This window comes from Trichosurus vulpecula, chromosome 9, assembly GCF_011100635.1.
Source record: "Trichosurus vulpecula isolate mTriVul1 chromosome 9, mTriVul1.pri, whole genome shotgun sequence".
Classification (NCBI taxonomy): domain Eukaryota; kingdom Metazoa; phylum Chordata; class Mammalia; order Diprotodontia; family Phalangeridae; genus Trichosurus; species Trichosurus vulpecula.
In genome coordinates, this window is record NC_050581.1 from 1398788 (window position 1) to 1417943 (window position 19156).

Genomic DNA, 19156 nt, shown 5'->3' on the forward strand with positions numbered 1-19156 from the left:
AATTCTCTAGTGTGTGCTACACTTCTTCCACAGTCTTAGCACTGACAATACGGGCTGCCTAGCACATGGTAAGACTCAAGCCCTGAGTCTAGCATTTATGTTTTTCCTAAGATGTTCTAGAATTAGAACCTTGTTGTTATTTCAGTCATGTCTGACTCTTTGTGACCCCATTTGGGGTTTTTTTAGCAAAGATATTGGAGTGGTCTACCATTTCCTTCTCCAGCTAATTTTATAGATGAGGAAACTGAGGCAAACAGGGTTAAGTGACTTGCTCAGCGTCACATAGCTAGTCTGAGACCAGATTTGAACTCAGGGCTTCCTGACACCAGGCCTGGTACTCTGTCCGCTGTACCACCCAGCTGCCCTCATCTAAACTAACTCTCTCATTTTGCAAACAAAAATCTGAAGCTGATTGATGCCTAATCAGTTGCACACACAGTACTGCTGACTTACAAACCACAACTTTCCCTGCACTTTGGTCACATGTGGCTTCTTTCATATGGAGAAGTCCTCATGGATCCTCAATCTCCTGTAACACTTAAATCGGGACTCAAGTTCAGGGAATTCATTGGGTTTTTCTCCCTTCTGGGCTCCATTGCACTTGTTCCACATGGGGAGCTACCATAGAATCTCTCCTAACCTTTGCCTCTATGTAGAGTTTTGCTATGTCTTTTTTTCTGGTACTCATAACACACATCTGCTGGTGGAAATGGTTGTTTATTTGCTTTTCCTGCGCTCACCACATTAATAGGGCTCTCTTCTGTGAAAGTCGAATAGTACCAGACTCCATGTGATATTCAACTCACCGCTATGTAGCTACCCAAGCTTGATCAACTAGACCCTCAGCCTCCTCTGCTTTGCTTGAAGGGCTGGAGAATAGAGCATTAGACTCCTCCCAGTGCCTTCCCCTCCAAAAGGCCAAACACTGGACTCTCAGAAAACTCCATCTTGCATCTACTGCCCTTCCTGCCTTCAGCTTCTTGGGACAAGATGCCCCCGGGGCAGGTACCACCTGGTGTCCCTCCCTCCCCCACCTTCCAGCTTCTCTTTTGTACTATCTCCCCTTTAGATTGTAATCTCATTGAGGGCAGGGACTATCTTTCTATTAGATAGTGCCTAGCACATTGTAGGTGCAACAATGAGTTTGTTGGATTGGATTAGGTGGCTGAAGCTTTTCTCACAGTTAGGGTGCTTCTCTTGACGTAAATTCTCTTATATCATCTACACTAGTTTTCTCAGCTGAATCCTTCTTTAATACTCATTGTACCATCTAATCTGGATTGCCTTCTGGCACAAAGTTAAGTTGAACTCTACAAAATATTTCCTCCTTCATATTTTTCTCCTTTATGTATCATCTTTAGTTGAGACATCAACAAAGGCTTTCTCACATTCACCTAAAGAGCTCTGTCCTTTGTGGATTCCACTGATGTACTGCTGCAATCTCACATTCGCATCCCACTCTTTTTGGAGCCTGTGAGGCTCTAAGGAGTGGAATACACCCGCTGATTGGTCCTTCAAGGCTGGAGTTTTTATATGCTATACTCAAATAATTTCATGCTGCAGATTGTTTCTATAGTATCTATTGGCAAATGTTAGAATATTGTCTGTTTGAAATTGCTAGAAGAAATTTCTCTAAAAAGTTTCTCAAATCTTCTTATCTCAGTGGAATAAAAGAACCCTCAAACCTCTTTCCAAAACTCCAAACCCTTGACCTTTCAAACCCTCAGTTCACATTGTGAATGCAAATAGACCTCAAATGTCTTTAACTTTCCACCCATTCTCCTCCTAGCTCTACTTCTTAAACCTTCTCTTTTGCAAAGTTGTTTTTCTTCCAGTGGACTTTGATTAAAACCCACCAATTTAAACTAACCTTCATTTTATACTTTGATTCCTCACTTCCCCTTTATCTTAGCTACTTTCTTAAGACCATCTCATCTTCTTTCTCAATCAAATTCTAGCCTAATACTCCACGGAAAACTCTCCTCTACAATACCAATTGACGGCTATACTTTTACTTCTGCAGTGACTTGCTACTAGTTTACCTAAGCAATTAATTCCGGTTGAATCATTTCAAATCAAGCTTCGGTTCTGCTTAGAACAATGCATCTAGTGCCCTCTAGGTAAGGGTGAAAGGCACGTGCTGTTTGCATTTAATCTTAATTTTGCTGCAAACCCCCAAAATCCAGCAGTTTACAAAAATCTTTTAAACCATAATTGGAAATTTACAGTAAATATATTACAGTTCATTACAAATTTAGTCGTTAACTAGTTTATATTCTACAAATCAGGAAAAAAGGGTTTTTTCATTTTCCTTGTCTGTCTTTATCTTTGCGATCTCCAACCTGGCCAGGGTTGTAAAGGCAGAGAAAAAGAAAGAATCTTCAAGTTTTCCTCTTTATCTCCCACGGAAAACCCAATTTTAAAAATCAGAGAGAAGAAGTCCCTGCTTAATATTAACAATAGCTGAAAGAGCTATTTTAAATATAAGCACAGCTCGGTGATACTGTGGGTTCAGTTCCAGACCACTGCAATAAGCCAAATATTACAATAAGCAAGTCATATCAATTTTCTGCTTTTCCAGTCCATATAAATTATCTTTACACTATACTGTACTCTATTAAGTGTGCAATGGTATTGTCTAAAAAAAAGTACATACCTTAGTTCAAAATCATTTATTGCTAAAAAAATAAATGCTAACCATTATCTGAGCCTTCAGTGAGTCATGACCTTTCCTTTTCTGGTGGAGGGTCTTGCCTCAATGTTGATGGCTGCTGACTGAACAAGGTGGTGGTTGCTGAAGGTTGGGCTGGTGGTGGCACTTTCTTAAAATGAGACAACAATGAAGTTTTCAGCCTTGATTGACTCTTCCTTTCATATTGAACACTTAGAGGCCATTGTAGAGTTATTAACTGGGCTAATTTCAATATTGTTGTATCTCAGGGAATAGAGAGGCCTGAGGAGAGGGAGAGAGATGAGGGAATAGCTGGTTAACAGAGCAGTCTGAACACACACAACATGTATTATTTGAGTTCTCGGTCTTAAATGGGCATGGTCTTGGTGCCCCCAAACAATTACAATAGTAGCCTCAAATATCTCTGATCATGGATCACCATAATAGATAGAATAATAATGAAAAAGTTGAAAATATTGAAGAAATTGCACAATTGTGAGCACATGCTGTTGGAAAAATGGTGCGCTCACCAACAGACTTGACACAGGGTTGCCAAAAACCTTCCATTTGTGAAAAACACAATATCTATGAAGTGTAATAAAATGAAGCACAATAAAAGGAGGTATGCCTGTATGTCTTCCCTGCCCTCCTAAGCTTCCTTTCTGTGCTATCTCACAGGAGATTTTCATGAGTGACAAGGCATTCCCTCTCCAAGTTCTCTAAGATAAACAAGATCTTGCACGTGCTAGAGAACTTCTGAATTAGAAACTCCATCAAGCCCATCTCACTGCCTGCCAAATACAAATTTTCTTCACTAACCTAGGGTCATCCTAAGTTAATGAGTGTAGAGCCAATGCCTATGTTCACCAATATATCCAGGTGGCTACCAGCCAGTCATGGAACCACTGTAACTGTAGGCATTCCCTCAACTGACTTAGATTGGTCTGACCCCATTTTGTAACACTAGACAGACCATATACAGAAACAAGACAGACAAGAAACAGTCACTGTGTCCAGGGTTGCCCTGTAGTCAGGAGAGCAGAATTCACCATCTGGACTGTGTAGAGATTTCCTAGAATACCAGGACCCTTAGCTCTAATCTTTCTCTGGGGGTCCCTGTCCAAAGCATCACACAGTTTGGCTGAGTGCCCTGGCCCTTGCTTTCAACTGAGGCTCAAACTGGCTGAGTGGGCTTGACTGTCTTTGGAAGACTAGTCACAGACTTGGTCCTCAATTTATGAATCTAAATGAACCCAGGAAGCCCATCAAGGTGTCTCTCCTGGTGTTCTGTGGCATTTGAATTGGTAGTCCTTGTTATCAAGACTGCTATGGGAGCACCATGCTCAAGACAGCCTCAGTGCAGCTGCTATAAATTGTAGTGCCAGGACACCAGGATGGATGAGTGATCAGTTTAAGCTTAAGGAATGTTAATAGTATATATAAGGGATTCACAATGTAAGGGCAGGGAATCCTCTGTGGAAGACCAACTCACAACACCCTAAGAGAACTTGAAGAAATCAAAATCAGACGCAAATCGACAGACAAGTGAATACTTGCTGGTGAAATCAATTATCAAAATGAAAGTACTTTCTAAACCTAGCTCAAACCTCTTCCTTGTCTGATCACCCAATCCCTTATTCCCATCACCTGCACAAGCGATTCCAAGCAGGTGGGGTCCACCAGTGTTCTGGTTCCCAACTCCAAGATGATCTGGTGGTTCTATCTACCTTGAATCCCACCACAGTCACCAATTATGGCAGGGGTTTATTGAGTTCTCCAGCAAAGTAGCCCCACCTTCATGGGCAGAGACTCTCCAAAGTGAGTTTATATAGGGCTTATATATGTGTAAACCACAAAGGAGGGAGAAAGTTTCAGGTAAAACGAGGTTGGTAGGGGATGTTGACTGATTAGGTAAAATACCTTAACCTAAATGACCAAGCTGATTCCAGAAATCAGGGAGCCTTTGACCTCTCCTGGAACAGATGTTATCACTCAGTATGTTCTTGTGGAGGGGTCTTTGGAGTGCAAAGCATGGCAAGGAGATCCTTTAATTGCTAAACTAATGATTAACACAAGATGGAGGGACTTGTGCTCACTTCACCAAGATGGAGGGACTTGTGCTTAGTTCATCAAGATGGAATGAGTTGTGTTTAGTTTGTGATCCATACTAGTGATAGCTGGGATTTCGTCTTCTAAAAGCAAGCATTCAAATGCTTTAACCATTTACCAATTGGAGAATGCTCCTTTTTTGGGGAGGGGGGTAAATTTGACTTTGTCCCCTATATATCTTTAAAATTATGCCTTTTCCAGAGAAATTTGCTGCAAAGTTTTTTTTCCTGTTTCCTAGTTTTCTTCTAATTTTAGCTGCATTGATTTGTTTGTGCAAAAAAACGTTTAAATTTTATGTAATTATAATTAGCCATTTTACCTCCAGTGAACCTCACTATCTCTTGCTTGGTCATCAACTCTTCCCCATCCATAAATCTGATAGGTGATTTCTTCCATGCTCCACTGCTTATACCTAAATTTTGAACTTATCTTGGTATACCATTTTGAACTTATCTTGGTATACCATGTGAAGTGTTGGTTTCTGCCTAGTTTCTTTCTTTCTTTCCTAGTTTCTGCCATACTGCTTTCCAGTTTTTGCAACAGTTTTTGTTGAGTAGTATGTTCTTATCCCAATAGTTGGGATCTTTAGGTTTAGGTCACTATGCTTATTTGCTTCTATATGTTGTGCTATAATATGTTCCTCTGTTCAGCTTCTCTATTTCATACCTAGTACCCAATTATTTGATAATTACAGCTTTGTAATATAGTTTGAGATCTTCCAGGTGCTTCTGGGTAGGCTTCCTTCCTTCCCATTTAAAAAAAATAGATTTCCTTGATATTCTTGACCTTTTGCTCCTCCAGATGAGTTTGATTATCATTTTTTCTACCTCTATAAAAAGTTCTTTGGTAGTTTGATTGGCATACCACTGAATAAGTAAAGTCAATTAGGTCATATTGTCATTTTTATTATACTGGCTTTGCCTATTCATGAGCAATTAATATTTCTCCATTCTTCAAATCTATCTTTGTGTAAAGCATGTTTTATAATTGTGTTTATGCAGTTCTTCTATGTATCTTAGCAAGTAGACGCCTAAGTATTTTATATTGTCTGAAGTCATTTTAAATGGAATTTCTCTTTCTATCTCTTTCTGCTGAATTTACATATGTGAATAATTTCTGTGGGTTTATTTTAAATATTACAACTTTGCTTAAGTTGCTCATTACTTTGATTACTTTTTAGTTTGTAGAGTTATACTCTGTTTTGATAGATATGTTATTCTTGTAATTCCAAATCCTTTGTTTTCTGTAATATCATGTTCCAATCTCTTCCCTCATTAAGTAGTAACTAATAAATCTTGTGTGATCCTGACTGTGGCTCTATAGAACTTGAATTATTTCCTTCTGAATCTTAAATATTTTATTTTTTACCTAGGAACTCTGGATTTTGATGTAATATTTCTGGAACTTTTCACTTTAGAATTTCCTTCAGGAGGTGACCAATAGATTCTTTTAATTTCTACTTTGCTTTCTGGTTCTATACTATTTGGGCAAATTTAATTCTCTTTTTATTTATGCGGTAGTCCAATGATGCTTAAATTATCTCTTCTCAATCTATTTTCCAGGTAAGTTTTTCCCCCTGAGGTATTTCATATTTTCTTCTATATTTTTGTGTCTTGGCTTTGTTTTATTATTTCTTGATGTCTCATGAAATCATAATTTCCATTTGGCCAATTCTAATTTTCAAGAAATTATTTTCCTACAGCCTATATTGAACTGCTTTCCTTCTAAATGGGGTAGGGTGAGGGAGCAGGGGAGAGAATTTGGAGCTCAAAGTTTTATAAATGAATGTTGAAAATTGTTTTTGCATGTAACCAGGGGAAAATAAATGAATAAATAAATTATTTCTTCAGTAAGGTTCTGCACCTCTTTTACCAAGTTGTGAATTTTCTTTTCATATCTTTCATGCCTAGATCTCATTTCTTTTCCCATTTTCCCTCTGCCTCTCTCACTTGTTTTAAAATATCTTTTAAAAATATTTTTTTTAACTCTTTCTTTAACTTTCCTGGAAATTCTTGTTGGACTTGGGTCCAATTTGCATTTTTTTCTTTGAGATTTGCTTATAGATGTTTTCAAGTTATTGTCTTCTTCTGTGTTTGTGTCTAGAACGTCCCTATCAACATAGTAGTTATTGATGGTCAGATTGGTGTTTTGTTTGCTCATTCTTCCAGCCTCCTTCTTGACTTTGAACTTTATGTCAGTATGGAGCTCAGTGCACTTCTGAGGGGAAATGTCTGTTCTGAACTTTCCTTTTATATGCTTCTGTTGCTTTCACAGCTCAGGCTAGTTGGCCTGCAAGTTCTCAATGCTCCCAAAGTACCATGATCTGGGGTAAGATCTGTACATTACTCTCTTTGTCTGGATTCACTAAGTACCTGATCCAGGTTTGGGTCTGTTGAATTGTGTTTGATTGAGTTACAGTAGATTGCCCCTGGTCTCAGTCACTATTAGCCCACTAAGAGGTTCTGTTGGTTCAGAGTCACTGAATTTCTGGCTCCTCATTTTCTGTCATTCAGTCAGTTGTGTTGGACTCTCCACGACCACCATGGACCTTAGTATGCCCATACTTGTTTGCCATTTCCTTCTCCAGTGGACTAAGGCAAACAGAGGTCAAGTGACTTGTCCAGGTTATACAGCTGGTAAGTATCTGAGGCCATATTTGAACTCAGGTCTTCCTGACTCCAGGCCTGCTGCTCTATCCACTGAGCCTAACTAATAAATTGATCTTGCTTGGACCTTTGTCTCTCAGTTTGCCTTAATTTCAGACATGACATAGTCAATAAACATTATTAAGCACCTACTATGTGCCAGGCACAGTGCTGATAAATGGGGATATAGAGAAATGAAAGAGACAATTTTTAAGGGGCTTAGTTTGCTAGTTGCTGGAGCAGGGAGAGGAGATAGTTCTCCTCCCACTGAGACCTGGGGAATGAGCTTAGTCAGTTAGGAGAGAAAATAAAGACACTTATCAAAGCAAACAGTAAAACAGTTATTGGGAAGCCATACAGATTAGTTTAAGTGATAGAATACACAAGAGTAAAGAGGTCTCTGTTATCCATGAGGAAGATGAAATCTTAGCTCAACCTGGGTGAGAACAATCTTACCTGAGTATCCCACTCTTTTAGTCTCTTGGGGTGCAGGTGCTGGAAATGAAGGACCATTGTGTGTGTGTGTGTGTGTGTGTGTGTGTTCACGCGTGTATGTCTAGTTTGCCCTTCACAGTTCTTTCTTTTCCTACTTCACTCTCCCAGCTTCTCTCTCAGATTTATCTCTGTCACTCAGGAATCACTTTTCATCACAGTCCCTTTTTTTTTTTGAAGATGACATCTTTAATCTGGCAAAATTACAAGGCCTAAATTACAATTGGCACCATTTCAATTCTCTGGAGGGAACTAAAATTAGCATTCCAATTTAATAGAAAAGTCTAAAATGCTAATTTAGTTAACAATTAATTACTAACTTAATCAATTCTTTTTTAATTTTTTTTATTTTTTGACTACTGTCTCTTCTGGAAAGCACCAAAGCACTCTGGCCATGAGATTATACATATATCATCTCCTTTGAGGCTCACAACAACCCTGTGACATAGATGCTGTAATTATTCCCCATTTTACAAATGAAAGGATTTGTTCCGTAAAACTTGGACTTAGTCAAAAGGCTGCCCTCAAGGACCTAGAAGGCCACCTGTGGCCTCAAAGTCGCAGGTTTCCCACCCCGTCAGCTACCTGGTATAACCTAGAACCTTGACCACTTTCATTCTAGCATCCCAGCATCCTCCACTCCAGCTGTATCTATAGCGATTCAACCAGTCGATCAGCAAGCACTTATTAAACTGCTACTATTTGCCAGGCAGTGTACAAAGAAGGCAGTCGCTCGCTGCCCTGAAGGAACTCACAATCTATTGGAGGGACACCACAGGCAAACGACTGTACAAACAAGCGTATGAAGGATAAATTGGAGACACTCAGTAAAAGGAAGGCACTAGTATTAAGGGGGATCGAGACAAGCTTTTTGCCGAAGATGGAATTTAGCTAAGGTTTGAAGGAAGCCGGAAAAACCAGGAGGATGGGACAAGGAGGGAGGGAATTCCAGGCATGCTGCACAGCCAGAGAAAAAACGCGGAGTCAGGAGATGGAGTGTGAACACCTCCACCCTAGCAACATAGAATCTTCTGCCTCTAGCAATATGCAGTTAGCGTGATGAGCCACTTGGTGGAACCTTGGACCTAGGACGGCTTCAGCTCAGCATCTCGGTAGCCTCCCAAACTGGGCCCTTCTGCTGAGGTGCTGCTCCTGAGCCCGGCCCCAGACCTGGGGCCTGTTCCGCCTTCCCACCGAGAAATATGGTTCCATTCGGTCCGAGAGCCGCAGCTCTCTGCTGTTGAGCCCCCACAGCCTCGGGCTTCTTGGCTCGGTGAGGGTGGTGGGCTGCGATCTGTACTCGCGGTTTCCCTCTTGGCGCTTTAGAGACGAAGGAATCCGGGCACAGACCGAGATTCCCAGCTGCCAGACCTAGAACCCTGAGCCTTCCGCCCCTTGCGAACCCTCCAGTGTTCCAAAGGGGGTTAAACGAATGAAGGAAACAGCAGCTCCTTCCGAGCCGGGGCTCTGGGCCTTACCGTAAGGTGGACATCCACAGCTACGGGAAAGCACTGCGGGAGCGAAAGCTGGGAGGAGGGCTCCGGCCGCCCTCTTTTCTATAGGGAAAGCAGAAGGCGGCCTACGTAAGAGGCCGCGTGGCCTAATGGATAAGGCGTCTGATTCCGGATCAGAAGATTGAGGGTTCGAGTCCCTTCGTGGTCGCTTCTCTTTTCGTTCTCCTCCTCCTCCTCAGCACTTCTCTTCCGTCTCAGCCTGCGGTCGGCTCAACCTCTGTGTTCCTCTAAGATGGCGAAAGTGAAGAGGAAAGGGTGAAACAAACCACTCCCAACCCCAGAACGGTCTGCGAGATCGCGCCGTTCCCGGGGTGCTTATCGGGAACGACCTAGAACCGGCAATGGATTTCCAAGCAGGAAAAATAAACTAAAGGCGGAACGAGGCGCCTGGATCGGAAAGCGGGCTGCCGAGCCTAGGCGCGTGCAGAGCGGACGGGCGCTCAAACGTGGAGACCACGGCGCAGAAGGCGGCTGAAGCTTCGGCGTTGAAGCCTAGGTTTTAGAGCCCGCTCTGGGGTTTTTTCCTCCCTCAGACCCGATCCGACCCTCCCCCTCTTCTTTCCCTTGCGCCCTTAGACCCGAGCTATGCCCCCTGCATGGATGCCCCAGGCCTAAGCTGCCTCATTTTCTTACGCCCTCGAAGACTCCGAAGATCCCCTACCCTGGGGCTCTGTTTCAAGAGGAGAGGGCCGAGATCCTTTACTTCCCGAAGTGTGCGAGCCTCTCCGGCCAAAGGAACATTCTGGACCTAGAACTGACCTCCAAGTCATGGCCGGGTCACCCTCCTTTAGGATCCTCCTGGGTCTAGCACGAATTGACTGCATGCGTATCGAAGGGAATCAAGCTTTGCTCCTCTGTAAAACGAAAGGCTGGTTCGTCAGTCCTAGAAGAAGAAACACAAGCGGACGTTGAGGTCCTCCACCGTGTTCTCGAATTTTCCAGCTTTATTTCATATTACTCCTCATCCCTGCTACGTTCCTGCCATGGGGGACAATCAGCAGGTCTCTGAATTCGCCATCCCGATCCCGCCTCGGTGTTTTCGCCGCTCAGGCCATCCCCCACCGCCACCCCACCCCAGCGCCTCTAATCCGCTCCCTGCCTCTCTCCGTCGCCTGTCAGAAATCGTCCCGCTTCAACGTTCCATCCGGGCGCCGCCTCCTTCACGAAGCCCTATGTGACGCCCACCGCCCCCAGTGTAACCCCCTGTCCCATTCTACCCCGACCACCCCTCCTCCTAACGGAGTTGGAGTTCTGGGACGTCCTCCTGGGTGTAGGCAGGTGATGTAAACCCACGCGCACCCGCACCTCCCGTATGGTTTTATAGCGATCATTAATAGGTTTAGAGTTTTCGGGAGGACCGAGAGGTTCCGTCTTCCGCACCCTGTACCCGGAGTTCTAAAGCCTGAGCGAAGGCCTGTCGGGGCGCGTGGGCGCGGATGGATGGGGGCCATGGCCTTTTTCTTCTGCCCGGGAAGTGTGAAATAAACGGAGGATGCCAGTCCACGGCAGGTGCGGCTTTCTCTTCCCTGTTCCTCCTTTGCTTAGGGCCTTGAATTCATAGAGCGCGGGTTGGACACAGCCGCCCACGCCCGCATTCTGTAATAGGGAATGGACCTTACATGCCGGGAAGAGCGGAGAACCACGCTTAATACCGGATGTAGGGAATTCTCCAAAAGCTGTGAAGCGGCTGTCTCTGTGGCGCAATCGGTTAGCGCGTTCGGCTGTTAACCGAAAGGTTGGTGGTTCGAGCCCACCCAGGGACGTTTTTCCTTAGATTCCATGTAAGCTCCACTTAGTTTCTGGACTCAAGTCTACCTTACAAAAAAGCGATCTCGACCAAACAGGTACCACCACACAACTCCTTTATGGTGAGGTAAGAGCCCCTCATTGTCGGATTCTATCCTAACAAAGGGATCTCTCGAGCCACCTAAGTCTGCATACTGTTCTCCCATGATAACCGGGTATTACACGGCGGGGAGCCGAAGGAAGAGGAAAACTTGTGATTCTCCCGCACAAGAAGCGGGGTTGTAACTTCAAAGATCCAACAGGGCTAGAGCTGAAAGGATACCCGATTTTGTGTTCCAGGTTAGGAGATTACGAGTAAGATTCATGTCAGACTCGGTTGCCACCCCTATTTTTTTGTCTGGTGACAGGGGAGAAGTGGGGTGTTGTGTATTGAAAGGCCTGATCTAACCACCCCACACCTATTGGATTAGCTAATGTGGCAGAAAAGGAAAACAACAAAGTTGGTGGAAATGTGGAAAAATTGGGACAATAATGCGCTCTTGGTGGAGTTGTGAACTGATCCAACCATTCTGGAGAGCAAATGGGGATAAAACTGCACACCCTTTGATCCAGCAATACCACCAATAGGTCTGTATCCCAAAGAGATCAAAAAAGAAAGAAAATATATATACAAACAATGTGTCTTTTTGTAGTGACTAAGAATTGGTAATTGAAGAGATGCCCATCAATTGGAGAATGCCTGAATAAGATGTGGTATATGCTTGTGATGGAATGCTATTGTGCTGTAAGAAATAATGAGCAGGATGATTTCAGAAAAACCTGGGAAGACTTCTATGAACTGATGCAAAGTGAAGTGAGCAGAGTTAAAACATTGTACACAGGAACAGCAATATTGTTCAATGATAAACTGTGAAGGACCAAGCTAACCTCAGCAATGCAAAGATCCAAGACAATTCTGAAAGACCTATGATGAAAAAACAGTACCCACCTCCAGAGAAGAACTAGTAGAGTCTGAATGCAGATCAAAGCACACTTTTTTTTAAACTTTTTTTGTCTGTGGTTTTTTTTCTTTTGCAACATGACTAATAAGGAAATATGTTTTGTTTGACTGCACATGTATAATCTAAATCAAAATGCTTGCCTTCTCAAGGAAGGGGGAGGGGAGGAGAGGAAAGAAGAGAGAGAAATAAGAACTCAAAAATTATAAAAAAACAAATGTTAAAATTTGTTCTTACATGTAATTGAGAAAAATAAAATAAAGACATTCTTAAATAAAAGAAAGAAGGATCTGACCCAAAGCAATTATTTCACAGATGATGTTCTTTGTAACTTTAAAGTATCTCCTGTTGGTGTTACGTATGTCAACTCTAAACCTTACCCCCCACCACTTCATTTCTCCTTCTGATCACAGAACCTGGATCTTGGGGTTGGGGTGGGGAGTAAAGAGAGGGGAAGGAAGCTGGCTGAAATGATTGAAAGTCCTAATTGTTGAAATGAGATTGCAGAAGGTTGAGAAGGCTCAACATCCAACTCCATCTATTTCCTTTAGAGTCTTGTTCAGAGGTAGTCCAGCTCTATTACTCCCTGGGTGCAGAACGGCATGATAGAAGCTTCTAGTAGAGTACAATGCTCTCTCCAGCCTTCATCATTTCACTGATCCCAGGAACATGAATGGCATAGCAGAACTTCGAGGAGATGGTGTTCTACTTCAACAGTCATTAGGGCTTTGGGCAGTTGTATGGACAGTGCCATAACTTAAGTTCTAGAAAATCGGAGAAGTTACAGTAGAAGAATGTGTTCCCTGGTATTTTCAGATCCTGTCCCTTGCCTCTTGTGACCATGACAAGTATTCTTCCTTTCTCAATTTTATTCAAACATAGGGCCTTGGTCAGAGATAGGGAACTATGAGATATGACTAGTTCTGATGGGGATGCTTGTGCTTGGACCCCAATTTCAAGATCACATTTCTCCCTGGCTTCAAAATACTATTCCTGACAGTTTTCTCCCTAGCCCAAGGATGCTATGCCTAGTAATTACTCATGAGTGGGCCCTAGTAAAACAAACTATCTTTCCCTGTTACAAGAATAAGCTGACCTCTGTAGAATTTCCCTTGTAAAAACAGGACTATCTTGTAACAACAGAATTATCATGTATTGATATCCACAGTTAGCATATATAAACCAGAGGTCAAGCTATAGACGTCAACTCTCAGATATAACAGACCAAAAATACACCCCTTAGAAACCCCTTCCCCTGTTTTCCAGTAGTGAAAGATGCCTGTGACTAAGGTTGTATGTTATCACCTAATTAGCATATCTGTCAGATAATCCACTACTTTTTCTATATAGGCTTTAGCATCATTCCTGTTAGGTTGCAAGTTCCTTAAGGAGCTCTGCCTGCCATATTGATGTTACAATAAACCTTTGCCAACTTGACTTAAAGACTTCTTGAGTCCATGAATTCCTGCCAGGCAACACTTTTCTGCTCTCCAGTCTTTAAGAGGACCCTGAACCCCCCTCAAACCGACTTAGTTCTGGTCCTTTAGGCTAGGGACACAAAGACAACTTGCTTTCCACTTCTTTCTCATTCTCATCCCCCTCAACTAGAAATCCCAGATTCCCTTCATGCTTATCCCATCTGAAATCACTTTCCAAGTTCTAGCTGATTAAAGAAATGAGCTGAATTTAACCATTCAACAGGACTCCCCCCCATTCTTATCCTGACGAAGCTCAAGAAGGACAGTAACCCTGGTCTGCCCACGTCTCCCGGCTGTGCAGATTTCTTCTTTTTTCCTATTGGCAAAGAAAACAAAGAAGAAAGAAAAGGAAATCCAATGATGTGGCAGTATCTAACGAGGTATACGCAGCCTCGTGCCTTAGTAGTCCTATATCTTTCTGTTATAAGGGAAGAGGTATGTATCGTCATCTACTCTTATGGCCCTCCACTGACTTTTCATTTCTTTCTAAAAACTTTTCTTTCTTTGTTTTTATATCACCTACATTTCTCAATATAGTCCCCTCTGCTTCTCAACTATCCTTTATAATCAATAATAAAAAGAGAAAAAAGTAACTATAATTTCACAGCATTAGGAGTCATTTTGAATATCATTTTACTAGTTCTTTTTTCACTTTGTACCGGTCTATATGTGTTTTCCTATCTCCCTGTGTATTTATCATAGTTACTGTTTTCTTACAGCATAATAATATTACATTAAATTCATGTGCCATGATTTATTCAGCCATTCCATACTTAATGGGCATCTAATTTACTTTCAGTTATTTGCTACAACAAAAAGTGCTGCTATAAATATTCTTGTGCATGTGGGTCCTTTTCTTTTATTCTTGACCTCCTTGGAGTCTGCGCCTAGAAGAAGAATCTTGAGTCCTCTCAACGGTAACTTCCACTGGTTTTTCAATTACTTTGAGCACCATTCCAACACTACGCTGTAATAAGAGGCCTGCTCCAGAACTGCATGCCTCAAACAGTTCCATGAAAACTTGAGATGGTGGATGAGATGCCTGCAGTCTCTCTCTCTTTCCTAGAGGAACAAGTCCTATTTTAGACCAGAGCTGGGAAGATGAAAAAGAAAACAGGTTGATAGGGCTTAGGAAACTACTGAGCCCACTAAGGGGAATTACAGGAATTGCTCTTGTGGTGGGTTCTGAACAGCAGCTCCCTGGAGAACAGGATCTGAAACCCATATGGAGTTTGCTCCCTCTTTCCTTCCTTTCATTCAAAAAATACTTTTTTAGTAGCTACTATGTGCAAGGTATTATTATTATTATAATTATTATTATAATAAAGAAAACATTTATGAAAAATGACATAATACTTGTAAAGAAACTTGGTCTTCTAGGAGGTATACAATGTGTATACTTATTATTAGACTTCAGTGGATATGGGAACTCATCCTTGTAGATTCTCTTACCAAATGGGCAGATCAAAAATCACCCATGCCTTCTCATCCTGCAGAACTCTTGTCCATGGCCTGTCATAAATCATCCATCTGAAAGGTGTGGCCTACTTGTTGTGCTGGAGGCCCTCCTCTAGGTCTCTTTTCATGTCCTGATCAGTATTATTGAAGGTAGAAAGTGATGTGAGGAAATGTGTCCAGACTAATAGCTAGAAGGAAATTTGAGGAGAGAACGGTAGGATCAGGAAGAGATTCATGTAGGAAGATCAAGGAGATAGGATTAGTCTTTGGAGGAAAAAAAGGATTGTCTATCTCATCCTCTGGCAATGGAGAAAAGGAGAGGGTGATTGAGTGTGGAGAGAAGTGTGCAAGAGAGAAGGTAAGGGAACTTAAGATGAATGGGCATACGTCCTTGGGAACTCAGATAATGCTAAATTACATGAATCCGGAGTGGACTGAGTCCTCAAGATTTCCTGCCTTACTCTACCACCATTCAGTGGCTCTGGTGTTGGAGGAGAGGCAGATGTCGAGAGTGATGGGGGACAGACCAGCTCTTGAAAACCAGGACAATAGGACAAGATTCTCAAAGGATCTTGCACTGTTGAATTGGTTAAGTCTAGGGTCAGTACTGAAGAAGGGGAAGTAAAAGCCAGAAGGTTCCTGCTTTCCTTTTTTAAACAGTGAATCTCAAAGGGGGAAGAACTACATCTCCGTATTTCAGAGGTTTCCTGACTGCCCTTGCCTGATCTGCCTTGCCTTGCTCTTCAGTCTCTATCCTGTCTTATTTTTGCAGGGATTCTTTTTTAATGTAAGCAAAACACTACGAAAGGACTAATGTCTGATAAAGCCAAACGTGTTCTGACAAACCTTGAGATCTTCTGACCTCAGCCTTTAATATTTTAAAGCTCCAGCTGCTTACTCTTACCAAGTCCTCCTAACAGGGAAGTCAGGTTCAAAGATCAGAAGTAAAGGTGAAGGCAAAGCTGGGAACGAGTACTGTACAGTTAGCTCTTGGTGAGTCCAAAAGTAATCATCTAAGTGACTCCTTTAAGAGGAGAGAAGGAATATTTCCAATACCCTTCATAAGACAGATAACTGGCAAACCATTGTAGAAGCTAAGAGTCTTTCTTAGCATGTGCAATCAGATTCCTCCCTTGCCACCAACTACATATTATCGCTTCTTTAAGGAGAACACTGAGGCAGAATCATGAGGGTATGATTTTATTTTATCGTTCAGTTTCCTGACTCCATGATCGTTGGTATTGGGGGTCCCATTTAGAAAGGGATCCACTTAGTACCACTGTCTGTGGTACTAAGAGTTCAAATGTAATCTTTATTCTCTGCCTCTTGCCTCACCTACAATTAGCACTCGTGAGTTTATAGCGCAAACTATTTTCTCCACCCTGATCCCCCAGGCTCTCGTTATAATGCTGGGTGGCTTAGTTGGTCCCATCTTTTATACCCCTAACCAAGACATCCTGGATTCCAATCACACATTGCTTCCACACTATAGCGTGGCGTAGGAGTGTCCACTCCTCTAAGTTCTTATTTCTCCAGTCTGGGAACCAATGGTCCAGGCTCACGATGATCGTATAACAGAAGAGGTGAGGGTTCAACTTTCCAAAGAATAGGAAGGCCCTGTATTGTTCCTTGGGCTGATAGAGGGAGGGAAGAAAGAACAGGAAAAGTATTTCATAATTATGTGCCAGACACTGAGCTAAACGCCTTATCATATAACCTCATCGGATCAGGGATATCGGAAGCTCTCCTTCCACAAACCTGCCTATTCTGGTCGGTGGCCATTGGTCATCCTCATTCTTAGTCTTAGCGCTATGGATTGGCCCCTGAAGTTATTCGTTACTCGTGCTGATGGCTATAATCTCAAGCCTCCGCCATGCCGATCCTCCTCCCACTGTCAGCTGCTCGTCCTAGGCTTCTTCAGTCACTCTGCCTCGACTGCCAGGCCCGGGTCATTTTCTCCGCAAATACCCGTCTTGTCTCTTCCACGCACACAAAGAGTGGAGAATGAGGCCTGGCCGCCAGGATCCCGACGCTGGAAAGAATCTGATCTTTGGAGGACAAAACCAGGGGGACGGAGGAGACTGGCCTTCCCCGCCTCTAGACAAATCCTTTCCAGGCCTGCCCCTGGCTGCACCCATTTCTTGGTCCCTTGGTCTCTTGTAGCCGGAGCTCCTCCCATATCCCAGAATCTCTTCTCCCACTTTCTTATCTTCGCTATTTTGGCGTCTTTTAGTCTTTCCCTTTTACTTAGCGTGTTCTTCCTCGAAAATCAAACAGAATCTGCTGCCTTACAGCCTATCAGCACATTCGAAGGAGCCAAAATAAGAGCGAGCGCCGTGTGGGGGATTAGCTCAAATGGTAGAGCGCTCGCTTAGCATGCGAGAGGTAGCGGGATCGATGCCCGCATCCTCCAGCCCGCTTTTGCTGCCTGCGTCCGCTCCGGGACGTGCCCAGTAGCAGGGGCGGACGTGGGGCAGGGACGGCTTCGGAAAGCTCCCCGATGTGTCTGGGGTGGGATGGGACGAGCCGTCACCTTCCTCTGCCGCGTCTAGCGGAAAGGGAAAAAGGATGGCAGCTGACATTGGTGCGGTGCCTTTATGGGTTTTGAAAGAGCTGTGTAGAGATTATTTCTTTTGAGCCCCGGATCCAGAATGGATCCCATGGAAGAGGAAGCGCGGGAGTCCAAGCCGAAGAGGCGATCTGCAGTCATCCTAGAAATCTATCGATATTTTTGAAGGGGTCGAGATTGTGGGGAAGCTCGAGAGCGGAAGAGTGGAACCCACAGGCCTGCCCCGCGCCGCGTCACCCTTCCAGAGTCCGTTGGCTTATTGGGTTAGGTAGAGAACAGAGGAAAAGATCGACGGGCACGGGGACCAGTGCAGGTCTACCACCGCCGGGCGGGAGGAGGTGCTCGAGTACAAGGCGAACTGACACTTTGTTCCCAAAATGGAAACTTTCTCTGGTCTGGAGAGCTGCCTCGGGCATCTTTCCTGAACGTGGACACCGCTCGCTAGTCATTCTCAGTGTGGAGAAGTCGCGATTATCAGAGCTGTGTAGAAGACGCTGAAGGACCCTCCGTCTAGTGCTGTCCTACAGTGTCAGTCGTGGGGGCAGGGGAAGGGCCGCTGGGGACAGAAAGTGGCGGGCATAGGACAGGTCCCAAAAGGACAGGATCGGGCTTGCGGACCCCACCCCGACTTCAAGAGTCTTTACTGGGAGAAACAGCAAAACAAAACAAAATTGCTAGGAAAATTAATTCTAACACAAGAAAAGTGCTTTCGCTAAGGCCAAATTCAAAACACGGTCTGATGTAGCCACGGAGAAGCAGAATCGGGGAAATGAAAATCCCGACAAAGAGATAACGAAGTTGTCCCATTCAGGGCAGAGAAGTGAGGGGATTACTAGACCAGAATATTGTATACATTATATTTTTGCTTGTTTTTTTTTGTCGGGAAGGATGCATTTTGGGGTCAGGGTGGCAGATGACTAGGATGTTAAGACAAAAGACCAAACATGGCACCAAAATTTTTTCTTAATTTAAAAGAAAAGAAACTAAGAGAGAAGCAATCCAGGTGACACTGGAACAAGCAACTTTGTGGGTACTTTGTGCTGCTCATCATTCATGCCAATAATACTCTCCTCCTCCACCGTTTCTCAGAATCCCTGATTTCCTTCAAGACAAAGCTCACCTGTTTGATGGAGCCTTTCCTGAACTCCCACAGCTGCCAATACCCAATCGCCCTGCATTTAATTTATGTACATATATATGCATATATGTGTACATATGTGTGTATATATGTATATGTATATGTGTGTGTATACACAAAAGGAGAGGGAGTGTGTGTGTGCATATCCTTAAAGAGACTGATCCTCGGCCCAAGAGGCTAGGGTGCCGTTATCGCTTCCTCCCTCTCCCTAACAGGCTCCTTCCTTTGCTCTTGACAAAATGCCTAAGAATGGATTGGGACTTTAGATATGTTGGGAGTGAGAGAATAGTTCTTGGGTAGCCTGGATTGTTGAAATAAGGGGCAGCTGAAGGCTCAGA

The 19156-nt window shown here is 43.4% G+C and overlaps 3 non-coding genes across 3 annotated transcripts; all 3 read left to right on the forward strand.

Moving 5' to 3' along the window:
* The first annotated feature begins 9506 nt into the window (after positions 1-9506).
* Positions 9507-9579, forward strand: TRNAR-CCG. Its single transcript has one exon. It is a non-coding gene; the product is annotated as a tRNA-Arg (tRNA).
* Positions 9580-11120: 1541 nt separating this feature from the next.
* On the forward strand, positions 11121-11194 carry TRNAN-GUU. The gene has a single exon. It is a non-coding gene; the product is annotated as a tRNA-Asn (tRNA).
* A 6257-nt stretch (positions 11195-17451) lies between these two features.
* TRNAA-AGC lies at positions 17452-17524 on the forward strand. The gene has a single exon. It is a non-coding gene; the product is annotated as a tRNA-Ala (tRNA).
* Positions 17525-19156: the final 1632 nt, after the last annotated feature.